This window comes from Sminthopsis crassicaudata, chromosome 2 (assembly GCF_048593235.1).
Source record: "Sminthopsis crassicaudata isolate SCR6 chromosome 2, ASM4859323v1, whole genome shotgun sequence".
NCBI classification, from domain to species: domain Eukaryota; kingdom Metazoa; phylum Chordata; class Mammalia; order Dasyuromorphia; family Dasyuridae; genus Sminthopsis; species Sminthopsis crassicaudata.
The window spans coordinates 263,094,908-263,110,625 of NC_133618.1; the positions used below are offsets into that span (position 1 = coordinate 263,094,908).

At 36.7% G+C, this 15,718-nt stretch overlaps 1 protein-coding gene and 1 pseudogene across 1 annotated transcript in view; one reads left to right on the plus strand and one right to left on the minus strand.

Annotated features, from left to right (window-relative positions):
- Positions 1-15,718, minus strand: part of RYR3 (ryanodine receptor 3) — a 753,032-nt gene that overhangs the window by 608,427 nt on the left and 128,887 nt on the right.
- Positions 1,554-6,225, plus strand: LOC141555890 (small glutamine-rich tetratricopeptide repeat-containing protein alpha pseudogene; annotated as a pseudogene).

Consider the following 15,718-nt stretch of genomic DNA (forward strand, 5'->3'; position numbering starts at 1 on the left):
TGAGGGGGAAAGTTGGAACAAAAGGTTTGGCAATTGTCAATGCTGAAAAATTACCCATGCATATATCTTGTAAATAAAAAGCTATAATAATAATAAAAAATTAAATAGAGCTGACATTCTGAAACTAATAATAGGCTGCAATGACAGACTTATAATGTGTTGTCCTTTCACAACCTTCCACATAGGGACTTATAGTCATAGACCTACATTACCATTAATTTAAGCACTTACTATCTTCCAGACACTATAAAGAGCAAGGAGTTACGAAGTTTAAAAAAAAAAAAAAGTCTTTACCCTTACATACCCTTACATACAGACTAGTAGATAAGAGTAGTGATAGAGTAGAGGTATAGTGGACAAAGTGCTAAATCTGGAGGTAGGAAGACCTTCATTCAAAAGCTATTTGACTCTGGGTAATCCTTTTAACCTCTCAGCCTGTTTTTTTTTTTTTTTTTTTTCATTTATACAATGGTGATCATAATAATACCCATTTCTTAAAGTTGTTGAGAGAACTGAAGGAGATATTTGTAAAGTGCTTTGTAAATCGTGAAACCCTCTATCACCTATTAAAGCTATTAAGTTAATACAAAGTAAGGAGGAAGGCCTCTGAGAGGGGGTTGTACCGGAACTGAGCTTGGATTAGAGAAAGCGGAGGTGAGGCAGGAGGGCATTCTGAGGAGGGGGGCACAGAAAAGAGGAGAGAGATGGAATGCCCGGTGTAATGAACAGCAAATATGTCAATTTGGCTGGAAAGAATAACGTGAACTCGATCTAGAGAAACTGAAACCATATGAGGGACTTAAAATGTCGATCATCAGAGTGTGCCTTTTATCCTAGAAGCCACCGTGAAACTTCCGAAATAGAAGAATGACATTGTCAAGACTTTGTGCTTTAGAAATGTCATTTTAGCAGTAGAGGAGATCAGTCGGGCAAGAGGTAAAGTGGAACTAAGCCATGATTCTAATGAATAGTTAGTGCGTAAACGTAAGCAAGAAATAATAAGGGTCTGAATTAATAAGGTGCTTAACGTGTAAAGGGACCAAAAAGGAATTTCCTGGTATTTTCTGGGTGACGCAAGTGGGACATTCATCTTTTCACTCTAAGAGAACAATCACAGGGGTTGTGTTACATCTGTTCTTCCTCCTGGAATAATACGCATGAATGTTTGCGAGGTGCTCCCTCCTCTGCATTTCACTCCTCCGCTCAGTAATTCTTTTTCATTCCTACAAGTATAAGGGAAGTGGTCCTCTTTAGCCCATCTGGGTCTATATCATTTCGAGCTCTCTCTCAGGTGCTTCTGAAAAATAGCTTGAATCCTGCCTCCTCTCTCTCTGTCACCTCGCTTCTTCCACGTGTGGGCAAAAGGCCGTTTTAATTTTGTTGGATGAACAACAAGTAACCCTAGTGATACATCAGTATAATAAAAACGGAAAGTGTCATTTGGAAATGAAATTAGGCCTAAGAAAACAACCACCAAAGGCATAAAACCGAGACTCTTAATGGCAGGTTAAACCGGAAGTTTAGTGTATTTCACTTTTATCCGCCAGACTACTCCGGGCCTCATCCGGGACTCCGCAGTTACCCACGCCTGCTCTCAGCTCAATCGGCTTGCCCGCGAGAACGGTGAAGGGGGCGGAGTCGGGCACTGCCTCCGCGCCATCACCATGGCAGAGGGGAAAGAGACGACAGCGCAGGCGCAGTGCGCGACAGAGGGGGCTCGGCAACTCGGCCAAATCTTGAAAATCACAAGATCCATCTTCAGACTCCTAAAGATGGAGAACAAAAGGCGCCTTGCTTATTCCATCATCCAGTATCTGCATGACCAGCTGCAGCATGGGGACCTCTCTCCTGATGCGCAGGAGAGTCTGGATGCTTCGATCCAGTGCCTGGAGACAGCTTTTGAGGTGACTGTTGAAGACAAGTATCTAGCGGTATCCCAGACTCTGCCAGAAATGTTTGAAGCTGTTACAGGAATAAAAGAGATCCCCTCCGTCCATGGGAATTCTAAGCCCATCCCCCACCGTGATGTAACTACAACTGAAGCTGAGAGACTCAAGACTGAAGGAAATGAACAGATGAAAATGGAAAACTTTGAAGCAGCGGTGTCTTTCTATGGAAAAGCAATTGAATTAAACCCAGCCAATGCAGTGTATTTTTGCAACAGAGCTGCGGCCTACAGCAAACTTGGAAATTATGCAGGTGCGGTGGAAGACTGTGAAAAAGCCATCGGCATAAACCCTTACTACAGCAAAGCCTATGGCAGAATGGGTCTGGCTCTTTCAAGTTTGAAGAAGTACAAGGAGGCCGTGGGCTATTACAAAAAGGCTCTGAAGCTGGACCCGGACAACGAAACGTACAAAACCAACCTCAAGGTGGCGGAGCAGAAGATGAAGGAGGTGCCGAGCCCTCCAGGGGGCACTGTAGGCTGTAACCTGGCCGGCTTGCTGAACAACTCCAGCTTCCGGAGCGTGGCGTCCAACCTCATGAATAATCCCCAAATCAGGCAGATCATGTCGGGGATCATGTCAAGTGGCCACAGCACCCTGGGAGGCACCAGAGCCCCCCGTTCTCCGAATGCCAGCCCCAGCTTCATCCAGAGAGGCCAGCAGTTTGCTCAGCAGATGCAGCAACAAAATCCAGACTTGATAGAAGAGCTCAGAAGCCAGATTAGGAATCGGAACCCCAGTGCCGGCAAAGATAAAAAGCAGGAATGAAAAACGAAGGTTAGCACCATTGAGCATTGAGTCCTTTGATGTACAGACTGGAAACCATGTATTCTGCCATTTCTCCAGTTGGAATTTCCACGAGAGAAAAAAAAAATTATTGGACCTACATGTTAAGATGGATCTTATTTTCCTTTTCTTTCTTTCTCCTTTCCTCCATTCCCCAGACTCTTTATCTCCCACGCAACTCCCCCCCCCCCAAAAAAAAAAGAACCAGCAAGTTATATAAACACAAACCAGAACCCTCCCCGTTACTAGTCCTCAGAAAATCAGACACAGACGCAGTGGGGCCTATAGCCACTTAGCCCCATTTACTAGATATTTCAAGTTAAGAAATCTCAACCATCTGGCTACCTGGGGCTTTGGGGGTTCTGTTCATCTCTTTATTTTTTTTTTTTTTAAGAAGAAAAAAAAGCTTTTTCTTTTTTTGAGTAGAAATCAGTTTCTAAACACACATCCTCTCAAATTGCCTGTTGTTCCCAGTGCTCCTCAGAGCTGAGAGTTCTGTTCTTATAATACTCATCAGCATAAATAACCCGGGGCATAAAAGATCTTGTCAGTGCAGTTTGAGGTCTCTTTATGCATGAGGAAAAAAATTCAATGTGGATTCTACAGAAGCTTTGGTTAACCCCAATCTTAGGGAGAGTGGAAAATCTTATTGGGGTACACACGATAAGTTTCTCTTTCTTCAAATTGAGCTTTTTAATAGGAACTTTTTTCCTCTTTTTTTTTTTTTTTTTTTTTTGCCAGTGATTTCATGCTTAGTCACACAATCATGATTTCTATCTGGTGCCCACTAGCTCCTCATTCGCCAGGTAGAGAGACCTGAGCTTCAAGTATCAGTCTTATCACTCATCCATTGCCTCTCCCAGTTTCTTTGAACATAGGTAATAATGGGCACGTGGGTTTCTATTGGAGAGGAGTATCTGCACCATTTCTCCCTTACCATGCAAGGAGGGTGAGACTGCAGAGGGATAATACAGAACTATCCTGATCAGTTTCTAGATCCATGATGGTGGCAAACAACAGTTATAGGAATTTGGCAGAGAGGGAGGCTGCAGATGCCCCTGTAGCAGTGGAATTATCTACTATGCTCAGCGATAGTTTGGATACCTCACTGAAAACACTGAAGGCTTTCACTAACTGATCAGATAGACTTTGGTAAAGTTGTGGAGGGGAAGAAGAGAAGACATATTTGAGTCATGGAACTTATGATCTGGGGCAATGTGACAGTGTCTCAGTCTCATATCAGATAATTGAATGGTAAGCTCCATGGTTAGAAAGGGCAGATTTGTAGTTTTCAAAGAGCTTCTTGGAGCGATAAATGAACTTTGAGTACTATAAATGATTAGCAGGAAACAATGATCATCTGTACTTTATCATCACCCACAATATTTTTAATTCTTCAGTTTTAACTGGTGAAGAATCTAATGTGTGGGGAATAATACATATTGTAATCTTAAAAAAAAAAAAAAAGGAAGTCATCAACTCTTGAAGTCCTGGAAAGTACTAAGGAGTACCTTCTAGAAGTGATAAAAAAAATCTCCTTAATATCTGCATTATTTAATGAAACCTGCTTTTTCTCAGATATCACCATTCAGGAGAGTTTATAAAGAATAAAAACACCACAGAACTATTATTTAATGGTTTAGGCATTTATAACTAGCAACACAGAATTGGCTTTTCCTATTTTAAAAGCATCCAATATGTCAGCATTGGATGTTAGTTTTATGGGCTAACCTGGGTCCTCTTATTTTCTCATCTAGAAGCAAACTGGTATGTTTTTATTGAAAAATGTGTTTGTAATCCCAAAGAAATAATTCACAAATGAGCTGTACTCCTTATGTTCCATTGTCTGTGATGGGGCCTATTAGTACTTAGCTTAGGGCTCCTGGGGTCACTTTATAGCTATCAACACTTGAGACAACAATAACAACTCACATTTATATAATACTTCATAAAATTTACAAAATACCTTCTTTATAACAACCCACTAAGGTAGGGAGTATAATTTTCACCATTTTATAAGTGAGATTGAAGTGCTGTGCCTATGGTCATACATCTAAGCAAATAATGAGCTAATACTCAAATTAGTATTCTAATTTTAGATCCAAAGTTCTTTCCACTATATCATATAGCCTTGAATGCTTAATTTCTATCTCCTATCTTCTCTACCCATCTTATGTTGCCATTATTTGTCTCTAAATACTAGTATTCCCCAACCTTCATTTTTCAGTCATGTCTGACTCTTCATGAACCCTTTTTGAGTTTTCTTAGCAAAGATACTGGAATGGTTTTCTATTTCCTTTTCTAGCTCATTTTATAGATTAAGAAGCAAGGACAATAATTAAATCACTTGTCCAGAGTTATAAAGCTATGCAAAGTATCTGAGGATAGATTTGAATTCATGAAAATGAGTCTGCCTAATTCTAAGTCCAGTGCTTTATCCCATGGACCACCAAGCTGCCTGGGATCCCCAAACTTACTGTGTTAAAAAATCTCACTCTGTTTTTCAAGAGCATCCACTAGTATGACAAATTGTGTACAAATATGGAATCAGACACAAAAATATAGCATGATACATACACACACACACACACACACACACACACACACACACCCCTTAACAGTAGATCAAGAGGAAGATAGAGTCACCATTCCTCTGAAATAGTGGTTTCCTGCCAGCAATCAGGAAATATTTGGCACATGGGGGTCTGCTCATGAGACAATCATTTGATACTAGCAAAGAAGGTCTTATTTAACAGTTAGTTATATTCCAGAAGGAAATAGAGGTGATCCTATCTCAAGTCATTCCTTGGTAGTTTAGACCACTTAACCTTTAACTAAAGGTTGCACCCTACTTCTTCATTGGAATCTCAAAGATGCTTTTAAGCTGCACATTTCAGAAAGATGTAGGTTGGCTTTGTTGTAAATGGAGAGAAGCAGAGAGGAGTACTACATATCTTCAGAGAAGAAAGGATTCAGGAGTCCCTGAATTTTGATCTTAACTCTGTTCTTCATTTCTTAATGTGGGTTTGGATGTATCATTCAATCTTTTAAGGCCTAGTTATTCATCCAGAAACAAAATAACACTAATAAGTATAAAGCCCCTGGATAAATTTGAAAGTATTCATCAGATATTTATGTTTGTAAATAATATCAAAAGCAATCATAGTCCTAAAAATACAGGTGATAACAACCATAAAATATGTCACAGACCCACATGCCAGTCTGTAAAAACAATAGTACATGCACTCTCTTGGGGTTTTTTGTCTAATAATTCATTAAGCAACTAGAATATTTACTTCTGCCCCCTCATATTCTTTTCTCCTCTTATAATCCCTTGGTTTATTCCTTCAGGAAAATTAAAGCAAAGAGAAGGAAAGGAAGACACTGGCAGTCTACCTCAATGGAGATGTGGGAATGTTGAGAGCTAAAACCCGGTCCATATAATCTATAATGGAAATAAATTTCTGGGCTTGAGTCATAGGACTTAAAATAATCATTCTATAAGCATAAATTGTTTTTATTCTATGGGTGTGGGAGTGGTGAAGGGAAATATTACTACTTCAAAGTTATGGTTAAAAATATTAAGGATAACAACTAGGTTCATGATTTCATTGGTATAGGTAATCCCCCAAATGAAGAAACTTCCTCTATTAAGATAAATGACCATTTTTCCTTCAAATAGTCTTAAGGAGTTACAAAGAATACTGAGTTATTGATTCACCCAAGGTCACAGAGCCAGTTATCTCAAAAATATCACTTGACCTTGCTTCCTGGCACTAAGGCTAGTGCTCTATCCACTCTACCAGAGTTGAATAAAAATTAATTTTAAACCCTGGAAACTTCTGAATCTATACATGATTGTTCTGCATTTGATTTATCAAGAAAATTATTTTTACAATCCTGTGTTTTGGAAATAAGTTATCCTTTACAAGTTTTTTCTTTAAACTTTTAAAAAACATTAATTATAAATGTAAATTTCTAAGAACAGGTATTTTTTTTTCTTCAGAAGGGTTTGGACTCTTATCCTGCCTTATATAGGGCTCAGTGTGATTCGTTACCCAAAAGCCTAAGACTATTTAAAACCAAGATCTATGTTGTCCAATTGCCTCAATAGCTGAGTTACCTACTAGATCTGAATGGCCTTTGAGAATTGGGCCTTATCTGCACAGGTTCATTATATAAAAGAGATCTGCAGTTTGTCCGATAATGTGGAAAGGGACCAAATTTTGAATGTGGAGTCTCTAACTCTTTTTAGTACATCATATTTCCCTCTTAGAGGGAAGATGTTATATTGGATAGAGTGCTAACAAAGTCAGGAAGAGCTTGATTCACACCTTACTTCAGACACAAATAACTTAGTAATTATGGACGAGTCATTTAACCTCTCAGTATCCCAGGAAAAGTAAGACTAAAGTACAAAAGATTTGCAGATCGGTAACATTCTGTAGAAAAAAAGTTATTCTCTGGGAGCTCGCTTTTTTTTTCTACCACTATACCCTGCTTCCAGTACTTCATCTCTACCCCTTCCTACAGGAAAAAAAAAAGTACTATTTTCCTTATTTTGGTTTAAAAAAACATAATTACACATTGGGAATATTGAAAATAATAAGAGTTGATTAGGTATCCTTTGGACTAAGTGGTCTGTGAGTCGTTTCCAGTTTTGAGATTAAATAACTCTAGAATAAGAGTCCAGAAATGTAAGGTCTGCTACTGAGCCAAGAAATTAATCATAATCCAACAGTAACATCTCCACAGCAGAACTTTCCCACTGCAAAATTACAAATAACAGGGAAATCAAATTAGCTTTCCTTTCTAGATTTTCCTGAATGAGTGAGGCATACAGTTGCTTAATTTCCTTTTTTAATAACTCCCCTAACTCCTCTACCCCCCAAACACACTTGCTTTCTAAAAAAAAAAAAAAAAAACTGTTTTGTTTTTCAAGTAGAAAGTATTATTATGGTAACATGTTGAGCATGGCTGTAGAAAGTCATCCATTGTCTGATAACTTCATAATTATGGGTTCTGTCTCAGTCTCATTGAGGCACCAAAACAATCTCTGGGTTTCTAATTCTACTGAAAGAGAGGAAGACTTTAAATCATTTAGAAAGCCAGCTGTGTTGTGCTTTAGCTGTGGATGCAATTCTGAAGTGTACTTGGCATATATTCTGGGACAGGACCTAGACTGCTTATGCAAGCTAAATTTTGAAGTGCTACAGAGGTTAAAAAATTCATAGTGATTTTTTGTACATTATACATATATATCTTTATGTTCTTATATAGATATGTATATATTTGCCAGATATCTATAAAGCTATATGGTTATCTATAGACAAATAGGAAGACAAATCAATAAATTTCTGTGAAACAGAATATAGAGTGGAAGGGATATTAGACATTTCATCTAACCACCTTATTTTATAGATAGCCTAATACTGATTCTAATTTGTACAAAGACATAGTAGCAAATCTGTGAAAATAACAAAATTAAAAAGCACCACAATACTAGTGATTAGAAATATGTTAGCATTTATGTAACTCTTTAAACTTCATAAATAATTTATAAACATTTAATTGTATCCTCTCAACAATCTAAGGAAGTAGGTATTATTATCCTCTCAGTTTACAAATGAGGAAACTGAGACAGGCAAGAGTTAAGTGACTTGAGGGTGACACAGTCCGCAAGTGTCTGAGTCTGAATTTGTATTCAGATCCAGAAATCTATCCACACAGTTGTTGCTTGTAGAGTGACTGAATTATTTATCTGAATTCTAATCTTTTCATTCAATGTTCTGTTATCATATTGCCTTGCAGATATATATATATATTAAATATGATAAACATAATACATGCATACACATAATCTCTTCCACTTTTTTTTCTGTTTTATAATCTCATATGAACATTAGTTCGATTTGGAATCATGGAATGAGCCCTTAGAAATTATCTCCAATGTATGGATGAGGAAAAATTTTCAGAAAAGTAAAAAGTGAACAACTCAAGGCCACATAGATAATGGCACCATTCTCTTTAACTCTTAAAAACTCCGCTCCAGAAAGATAGTTCTCTTTCTCTTCTGTCTCCCAGCCCCAACCTCCAAACCCCATCTAAAATCTAAAGGATTAGAGATACAAGTAAAAGAACAGGAACTAAAGATAATAGAGCTTCACTGATTGCTTTATGGAACTGTGCCCACCTCCAATATCGAAGGTGTACTTTCCTACTTGAAATAATGCGTATTTCCTTTCCAGAAAATTAAACGGCAACCAGAATTGGAGATAAACACTATTAATATACAAGTCACCTGAAAATTTTATCTAATTAAAATCTTAATTCCAAATGATATAATTTCACCCCAAATTTCATCAAGTGAATATTTGAATATGTGGCATTCTATGTAATCCATCTTCTTTAGGGAATATTTTGAAATAGAATTCTAAAAGAAATAGAAAAAAAGAAGATGGAGGGAATGCAAGTTCTGTGTGTGTGTGTATGTGACAAATAAATACTGGTGAGACTGGATAAAGTATTTCTTCATTCTCATGATTTTCTTAAAAGTCTCCATTGCTTCAAGGTTGGATATCTCCATTGAGCTTGATTAAACCATTCTTCTGGGTAGAAGAGCTAGAAACATTTTTAACTTTTAAGATGAATTGCTTTAATGCATTTCTACCATTCAGTTTTATCTATAAGGGAGAGTTCTGTACCTCCTATCAATGTCCTTTCTCCTGACCATTTTTCCCCTCTGAGCAGGTCTTCCATTTTCTGCTTAGTTTAATTTCTGACCCATAGTTCTCCCTTTAAAACAAATAATTTTGTGTTATCTATTCTTGAGAGATTAAATTTCTCTAGGCCAAAGATTATACTTACTCTTTAAATATATAACATTCAGGCATTAGGGAAGTCCTCATTGGCAGACTACTGATTGCTTTTGTTTTTAGACCAAGAGCCTGAGCTTTTGTTTTTAGACCCAAGAGCCTGAGAACCAATTCATTAACCAACTAATCAAATAAGTATTTGTTAAGCACTCACACTATGTGCCAAATGGTAAGAAGTGTGCAGAGCCAGCATCACTAAATTTGGATTCATAGGCAGTGAGATCAAATCTTGACTCAAGAATTCACTGTGTGACCTTTAACAAGACTTGGACCAGATAACTTCTATAGTATCTTTCTTTTCTAAATCTATTGTTCTATAATCCTAGTTGACTAGAAAAGACACCAAACTAAAATTAAAAACAAAATGAAAATAAATCTCAAATTCTAATCCAGGCTATGTCACTAATTTGCTATAAATATGGGGGGAGGGGAAATCGCCTAAAGTATCTTACCTTTGCTTTTCTCACCTTTAAAAATCAGAATTTGAAATAGATGCCTCTTGAGATTTTTTTAACTATAAATTTTATATGAATGAATGAAAAATGAGAAATTGTACTTTGAAGTGGCTTTTTAAGTGGAAACTTTAGTGTAAGCCAGAAGAAAGCCAAGGTAAGGTATCTAAACTAACTGAACTTTGATAATGTAAATGGAAAGGAGAATGATCTACAAATAAAATGGTAAACTCACTTCCCTGGGCAATCTCCCTTAAGCACTTCCTCTGGATACAGCCAGATTATTTGTAAAGAACACACATTGTGTAACACATAGTAGAGACTTAATAAATGTTTGTTTCCTTCCCTAAATGAAGAATGAAATTAACTTGCACAGAATAGATTCCTCTGTGAAGAGGTGTTTTAAATTTACACTGTCTCTTCTGCATTTAAGGAGTTAAACTTCAAATACTATCTATTCCAAATAATGAATCCTCCATATATTGTCTCTGACAAGTGTTCTAGCCTGTTGCTTACAAATCTCCACCAGTGAGAAATTCACTAATTTCTCAGGCAATGTATTCTGCTTTGGATGAGATAAAATCATTGGGAAGTGATTTTCTTTTATTAATCCCAACTTTATTCTTTATAGTTTTATCTTGGCCTAAGTGAAACAAGTTTCACTTTTGCCATGACAGCTTTTCAAAACTTAACTATCTTTCCTAAATCTTTTCTTTCCTGGCTAAGCACCCTTTATATAACATGGCTTTGAATCTCTTTACCATTCTAATTGCTCTTTTTATGTCATTTAATATCTTATTTATCATACCTAGCATAATATGTCTTCACGCAAGTCACTGATTTTATGAGAATTGGACCAAGTACAGAGCTTCCCTAACTGCCCCTAGGTTGACGTGAATCCTTTAATCTCTGTTTGGGTCCAGTTATCCATCAGTTGTGAAGTCATGGAACTGTGTCCAGTTCAGCACTTCTTCTTGTTCACAAGGGTGTAAAAGAGGCTGTCAAAATCCTCACTAAAATCTGGGTCTGCAGTTCTTCCAATCAATTTCTTAATATCATTAATATGAATAATTATTGTTATTATAATCCTGCTGCCTGGATTCCATGTCCAGTACTCTAACATGGTATCACTATAACTGGCAAAAAAAGAAAATAAAATTATTATCACATTATCATAGAGGTCCTAACATTGTATAGCCCTTGGATATTCTGGGAGAATAGCTATTCCTTGGTAATGTATAGAACAATTATCCCTTCATATTTTAATTGTGATTATTTTTATTTGATCAGTATAAGACACTTAAGAATAAAGAACATTTCACTGAGGTAGCTAGATGACACCATAGATCTAGAACTGGACTTTTGTAAGCAAAAATGAGATATTTATAATATTCCTTGTAACCTTTAAATGCTAGCCATTATTTAAATATATATTATGTATATGTGTGTATATGTATGTTTGTGTGTATATATCTATATTATATCTATCTATCTATCTATCTATCTATTTTAGATAGATAGATATAGATATAGATATATCCTTTGCCTGGCAAACGCAATAAGTATTTAAAATTGTTTGTTCATTGATTGGCCAGCCAACAGAGAAAGCCTAGAAGCAAGTTTTGATTGAAGGAGGCAAAGAAGAAAAGATAAAGGCTGGACATATAAGACATTAATGGGGGAGGTCAGATACATGTGGGAGCACTGAAGCGTTTCATCTTTTATAGAGAATTTTGCTTTGGACATCCAAGGGCAAACAAATACCTGCTTCCTTATTGAACATACCCAATAAGATTGATTCCCTTTCGATTCTGTTCTGTTTACTTGTCTGTGCACATACGTGCACATACAGACACACACACACACACACACACACACACACACACACCTGTTTTATAAGTAAGTTTGTTTGCAAACAGGAAACTACAGAAGTGGGAGGGTGTGAAAATAGGCGATCTGGAGGACAACTCTGCAAAGGCAAGAGCACAGTCAGAAATCCATTTAGAAATGCATTCCACTTTGGGAGAACTGTAGACCAAAGCTGGTAGGCACCTAGTAGGCAAAAAAAGTGGTTGAAGTTTACCCACTCAAGCCAACTGCTGATTATAAACAGTCTTGGCCCTGCAAGAGACACACCATGAGCCCTCCTTTCCCAGGGGAACAGAAGAACTGCCAAGAAATGCTGTCAATACAGCTGCAAAGTGATCCTGCTGGTGATAACAGTTATTTGATGGAAATCCACACACAACACCTGATCACTCTCCAATCCTATAAATAGGCCTATAAATAGAATTGGGGTTTCCGTTGTCAGCTTACTCCCCACCAGGGAGAGCTGGTTCAAAGCCTTGTCTCATCTTGGGAACATACCTCTGGCACTTATAACAGGTCATCCACAAGTCAGCCATCAGAGCACTCCACAGCCTTCCCCAGCCCAGAGGAAGGGATTATTACTATTAAAAAGTTGAGCTCCGCCTCCTGAAACCACTGAACTCAAGCAGACCATAACCATATCTGGGAAGAAAAGAAGGTTATTTCAACTGTTTTCATTTGTTTAACTATTTTTTCCTCTGCAAGGACATACAGGAGTTGCAATAACAGGTGAGACAGATTTTTGAGAAATGCAAAGATGACCCTTATATTCACAGTAATTTTGGATTTCTTAACATTATTGTTAACAAATATTTTCCTGATGTTTATTTGGCACAAAAAAGAGAAATTTACCCTGGAGAGTCAAATTATTGTGGAATGTATCCCAAATTTTGTAGTAGAAAACTTTTTCCTTCTCCCTTAAAAAAAATTGTTGTGAGCTATATGCAAGAGGCTGAGCTAGGTGCTAGTGATGCAAAAACAAAAATGACAGTCTAACCCAATACACATTTACAGAGCATCTAAAGGGTTTTGTTCTACTTCAGGCTTACTGTAGAATTTTGTGGTCATAAATGCTAATGACAGATAAAAGTAGCCATCATGCCAAAGGAAGAACAATGGTCCATAATCATTCTTTTTTTTCCTATAGAAAATCCAGATCTGTGGCATACTGGTAAAGAAAGGCATTGAAGTCAAAAGGGACTACTGTATAAGTTGGAAAGAGTCTTTAAGAGTTGTGTGTGAAGTTTTAAGTAGTAAGCAAAGGTTGAGTTTTTGGTTTGGATGTGATATAGAGGTTGCAGAGTGGAACAGATCAATGGAAATAATGCTGTGATCTACAGGAAAAGATTATGGGTTCACACCTACTCCTCATATTTGCTATATTGTACATCATTTTTGGTTCCCTGGGCCTCAGTTTGCGGGGTTTAGTGGCCCCATTTCTATTGAGTTTGGCACCACTGCCAGATCAAAGTGTCCATCGGTCAACAGGTATTCATTAAATATCAACTATGTGTGTCACTATGCTAAGCACAGTTATACAAAGTCAGAGGGGACACCTAGGTAGCACAGTGGATAGAGAACTTGGCTTAGTATCAGGAAGATTCATCTTTATGAGATCAGATCTGGACTTAAGGTACTTATTAGCTGAGGGACCCTGGGCAAGACACTTAACCCTCTTTGCCTCAGTTTCTAACTTGAAAAATAAGCTGGAGAAGGAAATGGCAAGCCACTTCACTATTTTTCTCAAGAAAAGCCTAAATATGGTCACAAAAAGTCAGACATGATGGAAATGACTCAACCACATTGAGTACAAAGAAAGTAAGACCAGTCCTTACTATCAAAGAGCTCAGCATTTTCTCTAATGGGGGAGATGACACGCAAACAACTATATATAAATAAGATACATTAAGTTAAAATTTAGATTAATGTCAGAGGGAAGGCACTAAGAAGGAATCAGAAAGGCTTCCCATAGAAGGTGACATTTTAGCTGTGACTTAAAGGAATCCAGAAAGTGGAGAACACAGTATGCTATGCCATAGTACAGGTGAAAAATGATAAAGACCTCAACAAGGATAGCAAAAAAAAAAAAAAAAAAAAAAGTGAACATAAGAGATGTTGTGGAAATAGAATAGAGAATACTTAATGATTGAATGAGTAAGAATAAAGAAATGAGGATGACATCATAGTTACATGCCTGGGTGAGGGAAATACAGAGATGACCTTGACAGAATTAGGGAATTTAAGAAAATAGATGATATAAAAGTGACTCTTAGTCTATCAAAGACTATACTAGTAGAGCACAATTTTCCTGCTACTAGGCAGGAAAAGCTTTGGATATAAACCCAGTGATGAATTTTAGGTTTGTCCTCCAAGAATCAGACTAGCTAAATGTAGAGAGGTTTATCACTCTAAGATCGACTTTCAGTTGATGAATGTTTCATTCATGCCTTATGCCAAGCTATGAGATGAATATAAATACACAATGGCTTTTAGTCCTATATAGCTCCCTTCTACTTGGGCAGAACAGGTGAAGCAGTGGTAGAAAAAGGAGGGGCGAGGATATTAGCTATCACTAATGGTACAACACTATTAAATTTTAAATCAACACTCTCAATGTGCAATCTTTGTCTAATGACCTTCGAAGTGCCATACTAGTGGAGGAACCGAACCCTATATTCAATTCTACCTTTTTTGTTATAAATGAAATGAGTTGAGGGCACAAGTAAATATAAGAATGTTTTGTAGATTATTCTCAGAGGTTTTAATAATGTATCAAAAGATAATAAGAAAAATTAATGTATCAGTTGGTCATATTTCTTTGCAATGTTTATAAGTATAAATAAGCAGACTGCTATGAATATAATAACTGATATTTAGCACTTTAAGACTTGCAGAATATTATAAATACATATATATATATATGTATACACACACATACACACACATACATACACACATCTAATCTCAATCATAACAACCTTAGGAAATAAGTATTCTTATTATTTCTATTAGAAGAAATTTCAGCTGAGAGAAATTAAATGACTTACCCAAGATCATACTACTAACGTCTGGAATCCAAGTAAGATTGCAACACCCATTATAGAGAATGAAGAGGTAGGAAGTTCTATAATGAACATGATAAGATACTCCAAATAAAGTACATGGAAAACAAGAACTTTCCTAGATTAGAATATAAACTTGTTCATCAATATTCTCCCAGTGATGCCATATGTCTACAAATAACAGAACACAATGATCTTAGGTGAATTAAAATTAAAAACAGTTCAGAGGGCAATGGAAAGGCACCTGATGAGTATAAACAGGCTCCCGTTTATTACCAATGACAAGTGGCATGCAAGAAATATAATGAAAGACATTACTAAGGATGTAGATGACCATAAAAAGAGGAGGGCTGATTGCATTGTGAAATGATGAACAGGTGGACAACGCCAATAATACAATAGCTCCCTCAAGATATAAAAAGAACAAGAGTAAGCACTCTGCAATCAAATAAATGCAACAACAGAGCAAGACATATATTTATTTTTTTACCCAAGCTTGGCCAGTGTGGAAATTTGTTTTAGTTGATTGTTATATTTTTTCATAGGAACATTAGGAGGAAGAAGGGAGCCAATAATAAGGTTTCCAGAAAAAATGAAGAATAGAGGATCATCAAAGCATTAAAAACAGAGCAGAAAGAAGACCAGAAGGAAACAGATGCTGAATAGTTTTAAAAAGTTACATTTTGTATATATTATATGTTTAAAATAAATAAGCTGCAAGTAATAGA